We start from the raw sequence: 12862 nt of genomic DNA, 5'->3' as shown, positions 1-12862 counted from the left end.
TCCAAAAGTCCCTTCCCACTCACATGAGTGCTTTTGGAAAAGCAGAAACAACAATTTGGCTATTCAACTTCCTCTTTTTTTTTTTCTTTTTTTTTCCTTTTTTTTTAAATAAAGACATGGGTGACCTGATTTAGAAGGTTCAGGCAGGGATCAAGTTACTGCTTGGACTGGCAGGCTGAAAATCTTTGCTTGTTCCTCCACTAAGCATCATTGTGGGTACCTTGGCAGCTTCTCAGTAATATTTTGAGCCTTAGAGAAAAGAATGTATCATTCTGTCCTTGATATCTGACTTCACAGATACTTAAGACAGGCACTTCCACTGAGTCTTGACATAAGCTGTGTACGAGAATGGGGGCGGGGTATCTCACTATCACCAATATCTAGTATGTTGTATGCGCTCAGTATTGTATCTGTCCACAGGTCAATGATATCCAGGAGGACACTAAACTCATAGGAATCCAAGTTTAAGTAGCTCAGTGCAACAAGGGCTCTATGCCTGGGGATGTCCGTGTAGGAGTAAGTTGGAGAGCTTTATTACGCCATTTTGGCTTACCCTGGGTGTTTTTAATGTGTTAACAAGGAAACAAACATGCGTTCAAAATGGATGCTATGAAGAATTTAAGACAGTTCAGCAGAAATTAGGCTTCTTAATTTTTGTTCCGGTGACAAGAAGACCAAATTGTGGATTGAGAACAATTGATGAGCCTGCTAGTCATACTTTTATCCGCCTTTAGAAATCCCATGTTGATGTTCTGATGTAAACACAGCAGTGTGGGTGATAAGAGGATTCATTTAACTTCTCTCCATATATTTTTCCCCACTTAATTTTTGTAATAACCTCATGTAATAACCTCATTAATACTCCTGTCATCACCCCAACCTTAGGCAAAGGGAGACTGCGTAATTTATATATTGTTACCCAGTGAGTAAGAGGCAAAGACAGTGTCTAAACAGTGGCAGTGTCACCACAGCGTTGTTTCCCTCAGTGCTTTAGTTGTTTCTCAGGAGCATCTGTGTTACTGTCTTGGCTTTAGAACTCCTGTAACAATAGAGAGGAAAACGAATAAGTATATCACACGCAGTGGCCTGGGGTGAGGACCATTCAGGTTAACCTTTGTTTCTCATGCCAAGTTTTACCTGATCCAAGATGGAGGACATTGTGTCAATGAAACCAATGACAGGCACCACTGCTGAAGCGAATGGAAGCAAGACCATAATTCAGTGTCCCAGTTGACATCTAGGGCTTGGAGTTGTCATTATTCTAGATTTTGTCATTCCCGTGTACTTCTAAGTGACAGTCCCAGGTACCAAGAGCCCTAGCATTGGTTTCCTTAGGGGATGCAGGCACGGATTTGAAGCTCGCCATACCTTGTGATGCTACTCCTAAGAAACTGCCACTTTGCCTTGGTAATGCTTTTTGCTCACTGCAACATAGATAACTTGCCCAGTCTCTTTTCAATACGACATTTCTGAGACCCTTACCCCACTAACTCAGACCAAAGCTGTTGAAAGAAACTTTCTGCTCATTAAAGTAAGAACAAAGCGATTTCCAATTATGAATTACTTCATGCATGCTCTGAAAAGAGAAACCACATGTCATAAGAGTGGGTTTCCGGGGCTGGGGATTTAGCTCAGTGGTAGAGCGCTTACCTAGGAAGCGTAAGTCCCTGGGTTCAGTCCCCAGCTCCAAAAAAAAAGAACCAAAAAAAAAAAAAAAAAAAGAGTGGGTTTCCAGCAAAGCTTCAGTAGATACACTGCTCCTCGGTGTTTCTACCATGTGCTTCTGCCACCCACGAAGTCTTAATAATTGTGATATGTCCCATGTGGTTGACTTACTGCATAATGATGACAAATTCGTCTTCAGGTGATTATATGTTAGTGACCATTTATGAATCATTGAATAACATACATTATACTTGAAGTTAAATGCCTTTAATAAATTAGTTTAGCCTTAACATTATCCCAGGCCTTATTCTATGTTTCCTAAGTTGTGGAGAATTAAAATATTTAGGAAATTGTTAGAAATGTTTATCAAGCTGGGACACCTCTGGTGGTGGGAGAGATAAAATGCAGTATGAGATTTTGGACTTAGAGATTCCATTGCTGGCCAGAACCAAAAGCCTAAAAGTCCATAGTGCAAAATCCCCAGATGCCCATTCAACAAGGAAATGAACTTTGTTTCAATGCAAGATCAAGACTCATTTGAGCTTTGCCATAAGACTTTCAGGACACAATCTTTATTTTTACCAGATCAGGCCCAGACTTCAGGGTTTCAGGAAACCTGGAAATCTATTTAATTTGAAGAAAGCAAAAGGAAGAAGTGAAGGGAGAGGGAGTAGGAGGAAACGGAATGGAACAGGAGGAGGACACAAAAGAGGAGGGTGGAGGAGGAGAAGGAAGAAAGGAAGGAAGGAGGGGAGGAGGAGCCGCAACGAGAGCCACCACCAGTGTGGCTATGTCTGACATTTTAATTTTTTTTCCAGAATTTTGTCTCCTTCTGTTGTTTTTAGCGTGGTTGTGAGAGTTAATATAATTATGCCAATGTGCATTTCTTTAATTTTTTATTGTTATAAAAGTGTTAGCAACAGAAAGTAGAACACCACATACCAGGGGAACTCATGGCTCCTGTTGAGGCCATCTGGCTGGTTTCCCTCCTGGTGCTGGGCCATCACTGTTGCAATGCTCAGCATTTACGTTTGTGATTGCTGCAACCCAAAGAATAGGTAACTTCCCCACTTAGCAAAGACAAAACAAACAAACAAACGACTGCAACTTTACTCTCTGGCTCCTACTCTGAAGTCATCAGTACTGAAGGAGATCATGGCAGGAACGATGGGAGAAGCGAACAGATAAAACAGTGTGTGTCCAAGTGGAGATGTACAAACTCCTTGAAAAGGATTCTCACAGAGGAGGTGATGTGAACTATCCCTTGGGAGAAGAGGAAGGTTGTCCAGAAGTAGAGAATGAACATTACTTTTAAAAAGAAACCCAATTACCCCAAAACAAGAAACTTCACGCACGGAACCTTTGGGCACAGATCAACCACCCACCGCTGTATTATCTGTAAGGATTCTCCTTGCCAGGGTTGTAGAAAGGACATGGTAAAGATAACTTGTTCCTTCTGTAGTTTCTCAAGTGTTACCTGGAACAAAAATGACAGCTGATGTCAGCCGGGGGCCAAATCACCTTCAGGCTTGTTATTTACTATGTATGTGGTGGTGGACGGGCAGATGTTGCTTTTGTGGCTGAAACCCATGTCTGGTCTCTGCTTGTGCTTCCTTACAATATGGTGGTTAGGTTCCAAGAGCAAGCCTTGCAAGTGAATACACATAGGCTGTGTAATCCATTTCAACCTAGTCTTGAGAGATACGTGATGTGATTTTACTGCCACCACAAATGGAAGGATCACCCCGAGTGGGAACATGGCAATGCTACGCCATTAGAAGAGCATGTGGGCTGAGCATCTTCAGAGCCACAGACATCACATGTCCAGGTAGATGAGTAGGATTTAGGTTGTAGGGACAGACTGATGGCTGGAGGGACAGACGGATGACTGACTGCCATGACAGAATGATCCTGTGAAAAATTTCAGACTAAGTCTGGGTGGTTTACAAGACAGACAGTGCGATTTGTACCGTATTTTCCTTTGCTCATTAGAGAAGTTTCTAGATACACATATAGTCCCTCTTCCATTTAGAGAAACAAAGGCAAGGGCTAAAGAGCGCATGTGTCTGAGGGGCAGGAGGACAATGGCAACGTGAGCAACCAACTAGGACAAAAATCAGAGGTCGGGCTGCTGACCTCACGATCATTTCCAGCTGTGTCTGCATGCTCATGGCAAGCAGCTGAACTGGGTTCAGGGGGAGTGAGCGAATGACAAAGGACGGGAAGAGGGCTGCCAGGCTGCTCCAGAGTCATGTGGTGACAGTGGTTTCTCTGTCTGTGGCATTTAGACTCCAATCAGGCCTAGAAGCATCGTCATGGCAACTTACCCATCTGCACTGCTGAGCTGAGACAGGATTCCCTTAGTAACGGAGGAGCTGCGAGGTGATGCTTAAAAATAATCTTTTATGCCCAGAAAGAAATGCCTTTGCAGTTTTATTAGCCACGTAGCACTATGGGGCCTGGCTTTCACTCTCACTTTATATCAAAATGGAACAAAATGGCTTTTTAAAGAAAGAATTTCGCTGTCTCTGCTGCACAAAGCATACATTCCGCTGAAGCCAGTGAATATCACACTGACGTTTCTAGTGTTTCTGGTCACTATTACATAAATTGCCTCCAAATGGATCAGGCAGTCTCCATCTGAAATCACTGGGCTTCATCTAATCTCTTTTCTATATCCCGCTGAAGTCCCAGCAGTCTCTCCGTAGGGGAAATAGTTATGCCAAACAAGAGTTTAACACTTAGGTCATTTAGCCTGACAGTTCCTTGCATCTGATGGCCCTCCTTGCTCGGGCCTCCCCTCCAATTTTCCTTCAGCTGCGTCCCTGCCTCCTGCCTGAGCTATCCCTTGTGACTGACAACCCTGGCTATTAATTCTTCTCCTCTCTCTGTGTTTACCATGCATGTAAGCACGTCCTTCCATGGCTGCATCATCCTGTTTTACATAGTGAGAAGACTCGAGTTCCCAAACCATCTCTTCTCAATAAAACTGTAGGCTCTTAGGATGGGGCCAGTAGCTTGGAGGTTAATGCGTACTTAGCCTGTATCCAGCACTGGGTTCAGGCCTCAGCAAAACAAAGAGACTGTAGTTCACTGGGAAAACTGTCCCAGCCTCTTTACCCCCCACCATCATTCTCTCTCCCAGCCTCTATACCCTCCATCATCACATCCCTCAACATATTCATATACCTGTTACAGTTGGTGTGTTAAAAGTCCTGTGGATCTGGACCACCATACAGGTATTCACCATTGAGGATGGTGTATTTCCTTCTTTAAAATTAGTGTTTTAAGTTGAAACAGATTTACAACACTTCTTTCTCTTTCCTCCCCCAAATCCCCCACAGTTACCCTCATTTGAGCCCCTCCATCTCTTTCCCACTCTCAAGGTGATAGTCTCATTTTTTATTATATTTGTTGCACACACACACACACACACACATGCTCAAATATGTGTAAATGCAACCTGCTGAGTCCATTTTTGCTTGCGTGTATTTAGTGTCAAAGCGGAGATTCTACACTTGTGATGGTTTGTATATGCTTGGCCCAGGGAGTGGCAGGATTAGAAGGTGTGGCCCTTTTGGAGTAGGTGTGTCACTGTGGGTGTGGGTTATAAGTTTCTCGTCCAGCTGCCTGCAAGTCAGTATTCCACTAGCAGCCTTCAGATGAAGATGTAGATCTCTCAGCTCCTCATGCACTATGCCTGCCTGGATGCTGCCATGTTCCCGCCTTGATAATAATGGACTGAACCTCTGAACCTGTAAGCCAGCCCCAACTAAATGTCGTCCTTTATAAGAGTTGCCTTGGTCGTGGTGGCTGTTCACAGCAGTAAAACATTAAGAAAGCACTAAACGGCCAATAAGAGTGCTATCCATAAAAAGAGGCTGCTCTCCCTCTGTCAGTTGGCAGTTGCCTGAAGTCCTTTGCCTGGGGGTGAGATCGTAGGAAATGCTCCCTTTTCTGGGTCAGCATGTCCACTGATGTTGCTATTGTAGTTTTGTTTGTGTCTCCATTTCTAGTTTCTAGAAGGAACTGTTTCTCAGCAGACTTCCGAGTGACACCCCAAACCATACCCAATGTCAGTGTAGCCCTCATTTGCCTCACAGGGTTTGGCCTGTGCCTCTGTTGCTGAAGAAACTGCACATGGAGGACACAGGACTCCGATGATTCAAGTTAGATCCGAACTGAAAACCTCTGCCCTGCACTTTAACGTTCATGGTTTCGGAAAACACTAATGAAATCTTCAAAGAAGGAATGCAGCTACAGTGCCCTGGCCTGCTGCAGCACCGTGAGCCATGGCAATCATCCACAGGATGACCATGAAGGTGCAAGAAATGGCACTGACGTAGCCGTAGCGAGCAATGGTGGACGTAAACCCCACAATGGTGGATCTCCCCACCCAACAGAAGGGAAACCGTGCCCAGTAATGAAATCATGAATTCCTCTTAGAATTTTTGTTTTTCTTTATTTGTGAATGTATTTATTCGTGTATCACCCACATGCTTGTGCCAAGGAGGTCAGAAGAAGGCATTCGATCTCCTGGCATTGGAGTTATGCATGATTGTCAGCCCCTGTGTGGGTGCTGGGAACTGAACCTGGGTCCTTTGTAAGAATAATAAGTTCTCTAAACCACTGAGACATCTTTCCAGGGAAATATGAGGTGGGGTCCAAAGATGACCAGAAGACTATCCATCCCCAATGGTCTCTAAGCCTGCTAATCTCTTTAACTGTACTGGTAGCCCATGTTGTTATAAATAATGATTTGTAATGTCCTGTGATTGTGTCCCCATTTCACAGATGAGAAGCTTGAGGATCAGAGTGGATAATTACATGGTGGAAGTGGTGGAGGTGTAGGTGGAGGTGGTGATGGTGATGGTGGTGGTGGAGGTGGTGGAGGTGGAGGTAGTGTCTGTCTGACCTGGAAACTCTCATTGGTAACCCTAATGATGCTGCTCTTTCGGAAGGTCAGGCCTGCTTGCTATCCATTCTTCCAGGATGAGTCAACACACTCTTGAGAATGAACTGGAATCTGCAGAGTGGGAGCCCAGCTAAGCTCACGTTGATCCTAAGATATTAAACAAAGAGGCCGACGGAGCTGCAGCCATATTTAACGATATTTTTAGTCACTTTCAATTTATTTGCTTCATATTAAACTGTAAATTAATTATGAACTAATCTGAGTGATTATGAAATTATTTTCTCAACCTAATTCAGTCCCTGTGGGCATACATAATTTTAATGCTCCCCACTCCAGTCCACCTGCGTTTGACATTTGGCATTCTGACTGCTCTCCATGATGGAAGGTTTGAGATCCCAGGGGATCCTGGTGTTGCCAAGGATTTACCTTTTGTGTTGTTAATATATGCAGCTAGTCCTTTTTCTGGCGTTTTTTTTTTTTTTTTATATTACTTGAGGTGGGGGCCATTTAATACAGGAGAGGGGAGAAAAATCTTCCCTTTGAAGTGGACCAAGTCTTTTAATCATCAGGGGTATAAAATTCCCTTTTAGAAACCTCATCCCGAGCATTCAGACGGGAGGGGTGATGAGGGAGCTGGTGTCTGCCCACCCTACAGGGGAGCCATTTCAAATTCAGTTCTGCTTCCAATCACACAAAAGCGAAGGGCAGTGAATATATGTGCATGCACACATAAGAAGGCGACATTGTGTCCTAGATGAAACTTGCATATGCATATTTATGAAAAACCCTTCTCCCTCCCTTCATAAATTCCATAGGATTTCAGAGATGATTGCAGAACCTGAAGCCACATTTCCTTTCTGGGAAAAACATTGTTTTTGTTCCACCAGAGAGGTTACAATTTAAGCATTCTTCTCTGGCCTCAGATATCAAATATCCTTATGTTCGTCTATGAATTTACACTGGACTTTTAAAGTAAGGGGGATGGAGATGGCTTAGTGGGTAAGCATGCATATTGCCTTTCCAGAGGAATTGGGTTCAGTTCTCAGCATCCCCACAAGGCAGCTCACAACTGCCTGTGACTCCAAGTAGCCTCTGAAGACACCACCCCCACCTACACGCTATATGTTCACACAGACATATACACACAAGTAAAGAGAAAATAAATCAGAAAGCACCACGGATTTATCTGAATAGCACTCACATAATCTCAGTGAACCTGGGTGAGGTTCAGAATTACAGTACCCATTCTAAAGACTCCCCGCCCCCCACCCCCACCCCCACACAAGTAAAGGGAGTGGAATATAGTTTAACATTTCAACCTTTTCGGGTGGTGATCTGCTTAACTACAGAAGGCAACAGAATGTGAGTAAAATTCTCCTGGTCAAGAGAGCAGACTCTCCGGTCTGAGTGGAGACCTAACATTCCAGCAGGGCCAGGTCATTCTCTTGGCCAAGGAAGGGCTCACAGTACTAAAGAGGTGGATGGAATAACTAGTCCTTCAGTGAGATCCTGAGCTATGTCTGTGTCTCATCTCCACTCCACCTTAAAATGGTGTGGTGTTTGCCCCTCTATTTTTTTCCCCTCTAGGTAGCTACTGAGTTTTACAGTTGGCCTGCCCTGCAGTATTTCTTTTAAATGCTAACAAAATTGTCCCCGAGTTTCTGTTTGTGACTCCTGTTTAAATGCTTTCATTTATGAGGCTAAGAATCCCAAAAGAGGATCTCAGTTGCCCTTGAGTCAGAACCTTTAAACTCGCTGTAGGAAGAACACTTAGTGGGGGTGGAGAGATGGCTCAGCGTTTAAGGACAGGTGTTCTTTCAGAGGATACAGGTTCGACTCCCAGCACTCACGTGGTGGCTCACAACTGTTCCTAATTCCAGTTTCAAGGATCCAACACATTCTTCTGAATTCTGCAGGCACCAACCACGGTACACAGTGCACTTACAAACAAGCAAGCAATACACTCCTGTGCATAAAAAATGAAAACATTCTTTACAAAACCCACTTAGGTTCATGTGGTGGCTATTCCTGGTGGCCAACTTGACTGTATCTGGAATGAACTACAATCTAAAATTGTAGGGCTCACCTGTGATCCTAATCTTGAGGCTAGAAGACACAAGTTTTTGACATGGATCTTGAAATGGAGATCTCGAGGTATAGTGGCCTTGAAAAGCTTAGGCCCAGGCAAGGAGGTATATATCTGCCTTTAATTCCAGAAGACTGAGGCAAGAAGATCTCTGAGTTTGAGGTCAGCCTGGGACAAAGCAAGTTTTACATCCAGGCATGGTGGTACACACCTTTAATCTGGGCCACACCTTCTGCTGGAGGCCTACATCAGGACATTGGAAGAAGGAAGATTCTTCTTCTGCTGCTTGCACTTACTTGCCAGCACATCTGTTAGAACCAACTTCTACAGAAGACCAACTTAAAGAACTAGCCTTGAGGGGCTGAACAACTACCAGACTCTTGGACTTCCCATTCACAGCTGCCCATTGTTGGGTTAATTAGACTACAGACCATAAGTCATCACAATAAATTCCCTTACTATATAGAGACATTCCATAAGTTTGGTAACTCTAGAGAACCCTGACTAATACAGTTCCTCTTGACACTGACACAGGAGAATAGATTTTTGGGGGATAAATGTATGTTATCAGAAAATATAAGATTTCTGTAAATGTTTCTTGAAGAGTTTAGTTTTCTCCCAGGATTTATTGACAGTGCATTTGATGAACCATAATTCTTTATAATAAATGCCATGTCCGGTTTTAAGTTTATTTTGAGGTATCATAATTTCCTTTATTTATCCTAGGTTCTCAGGGAAGCTCTGTTAAGCATTCTGATGCAGAGAGCTGGAAAAGCAGGATGTGGTCCCACAAACTAGTCTCTTTAATGAAAAACCTGAGGAGATACCCCTTTTCCCAAGAGACCTCACTCAGGGGTAGCCAACACAGTGGTTTGCACACTAAGAAAGAATTTCAGGAGGGTCACATAGTTGGGGTTCATTAAGAAAACGACAGCGCTACATATCCAAGGGGTAGATTGGGCAAGCACCCAAGTGTAGAGGACACAGGCGTTCACAAATGAGCACTAGAGAAACTGAGGCCATTAGTCACCAGGGCTGACTCCTCGATGGATCAGATGTACAGCTGCTTTTCACCCAGAAGGTGGAAGTGGATATTAATAACCCAGTGACCTTTGCTATCTGTAGGGTGGGACTTCACCCAAATCCCCAGAATGAGTATCGCAGACTCTCCCACTCTAGCCCTTTGTCTTTTGCTTTGTTTCACATTAAATCTAAGCCATCCTTAGGGGAGATGTCATGTGTACTTTATAGCCTGCTGTTACTACACTGTCTCTGTCAGAGAGCACATCAGATCGTAGGCCCTGAAACTTTGGAATGCATCTTCATGGCCTCATGCATTTTGCACAGGAGTTTCAATGTGGTCACACGCCTTACGCTTTATTGTGCAGATAAGGTTGATAATTATTACCAGGAAGATTTTCCCCCACAGTAATGCTGTCCTTAAATATGTCTAAAATGAACCATTTGGTATCAGACTCCAGCAGCTTGAAACAGCTCAACTAAGAGTTTCCTAGGCTTCCTCTTACCTTGTGTGGATCATTTCCCTAGCGACTATGAGGCAGTGACCTCCACACCCAAGGGGTACCTGGGACATAAGCCTAAGAGCTGCCTGGAAGAGGTTTCCAGAGTCACTTGGAAAGGACACTTTCCAACCCATTGAGCTGCCTGCAGGCTGTGCAGTGTGCGGTCTCCCATGCTTGGGTGGGTCTTTGGTGATGCAGCAGTCTTTGAGTCATTTCTGCTCCTGCAGGTGATCTTATGCTCATATTTCCGTAAGTAACCCCAGTAAAACTGCCTCATGGTCCACCAAATCTAACTTTCATGATATCCGCACTTTGGTCTCTCCTAGGTTCCCTATCTGGTATGAGTGAGTTTGTGAAGTGTTTCCCCAGGAAATGTCTTGTCACACAACAATTTCATTAAGTATCGATGTCCCCAAGTCCATGTTCTTTTAATACCCCTGGTGATAAATTACAAAACACCCATATGTACTTTGATTTCGTTTCCACCTAAAATGGTCCCCACAGGAAAAGTAAGAAGCCCGTCATTGAGATAGCAGATTTCCCCCACAGAACATCATTCTTCCAAAAACATTTAAAGAAAAAGATTGACAGAATTATCCAGACAAGCGTGTTTGGAGTTATTTCTTGAAGTTGAGTGAAGGGAGCTTGTCGCTCCAAGAACATCATCTGACAGTGTTTATTGCCAACAATAACATTTGAGCTTTCTAGCAAGGATTAGGATTTAGAAAAGAATTCAATGTGCTGCCAATATTTGACAGTATTCTCAATACTTTTTTGACGAGATCAAGTGGTATTACGCAGCAGTAGGTCGCGCGATGTTTTGATGTTGTTAAATCAACTGCGTGAGTGTTTAGACTGTCTGACACATCTGAGCCAACTAACATTTCCTAAATGACCAACGCATGGCCTTACAAAACCCTTCATAAATAAAGAAGCTATGGACAAATGCCAGGTAAATTTTATTGCTATGACCTCGTGTTCTTCGTTTACAACCCTACCGTGGGTTGAATTTGAATGAGATGGAAAAATGAAATGATTAATTACAATCAAAAGCTAAAAATAGGAACATCAGTTAAGACATTTCCTCCGTCAGATTGGCCTATCTTTGGGGGCTATTTTCTTGGTTGATGACTGATATAGGCGAGCATAGAAACAGTGGCACCCCTGGGGAGATGGTCCTGGGTTCTATAAGAAAGCAGTCTGGGCGAGTCATAGAGAGCAGGCCAGAAAATAGCATTCCTCCATGGTCCCTACCTCAGTTCCTGCCAGAAGTTTCTACACCAACTTCTCTCAGTAATGAGTGTGACTTGAGGGTTATAATCTGAAAGAAACCCATTCCTTTCCAGGTTGCTTCTGGTCATGGTGTTCTGTCACAGTACTAGAACCCCCGAGACACAGACGGTTTATGATTGTCAGTGCTAGACTTCAGCCAGAGTATCATTTCTCTGCCTCTTGCTGACTACCCTACTCACTGCACCTTTCTCCAGTCCCCAACTTCAGGTAATCACTTTCTCTTCTTTCCTTCTGGGAGACTACCTGTGTTAGACGCCACAATCATCGAGATCATGTAACCCTTGTTGTTCTGTGCCTGACTTAGACCAATTAACATAACGTCCTCCAGGTTCACCTATCTTATCTCTAGGAACAGAGCTTAATATTTTTGACTGAATTATTCCAGGACAGAGTAAACATTGAAAGTGATGGATATGCTCATTGTGAGAGGCCAAACCTCTGCCATCTTGGGACCGGCTTCCATATTAAAGAAAAAAAAAAAAAAAACCCTGAGAACTTGACCTGCAGCACAACCCAAGCTGCACCCAAGTACCAGGAAGGACCCCGTGGCTTGTCCTTGGCCCATTACTCCCTAGGTACTTCCTAGCAACAGTTAATCAAAGATTAGTCTGATTGTTTCAGATGCACTTTCAGACCATTTGTGGCTAGTCGTTCATGGTCTTGCTTCAGAGCACCCACGTGTCGACTTACAATAGACATTCAGTTAGATACTTGCCAGGCTTGACTCTTAACTCCCATCCCCTATAAAACCTCGTTCTGCTGAGGGTTCGAGGCTGCTCTGCCTTCCCTTCCCATCCTGCTGTGTCAGGGTTGGGTTGTAGGAGAGCTCAAGCCTGAACTTGTCATAAAGATACCCTAATGCTGTTAAGTTGGAAATGGCTCTATGGTGGTCTTTTGGGGTTCGTGAATGCTTCCTGGCACAACTACCATGATTTAATCATAGTACATTGTGTTGAACCACCTCCCCGAATCACGTAGACATGTTTCACTATTATGTGCTTATAAATATGAAACAAAAAAACCCAACGAGAGGCTGAATGCAAAGTAGAAATGAGGAAAACACTGAGGGTTTACAAAAATTAGAAGACTATCAGTATAGTTCCTTTTATCTTTTGAAGATAGTTTTGAAATAAAATTATAATATTCATTTCTTTTTCCCTGTGTGTGTGTGTATGTGTGTGTGTGTGTGTGTGTGTGTGTGTGTGTGTGTGTGTTGCATGTGTGTGGGCATGTGCGTGTTTGGGGGTGCTCACAACACGCATGTGAGCATGCTTGTGGAAAGCTGAGGTTGGTGTTAGGCATCATTCTTGACAGCCCTTCCGTCCTGTTCTTTGAGGCGGGGTTTCACAATCAATCCTAGTGCTTAATCTCATCAGTCAG

The sequence above is a fragment of the Rattus norvegicus genome, chromosome 8 (assembly GCF_021556685.1).
Source record: "Rattus norvegicus strain SHRSP/BbbUtx chromosome 8, alternate assembly SHRSP_T2T, whole genome shotgun sequence".
Classification (NCBI taxonomy): Eukaryota; Metazoa; Chordata; class Mammalia; order Rodentia; family Muridae; genus Rattus; species Rattus norvegicus.
This window is presented reverse-complemented; position numbering follows the sequence as displayed.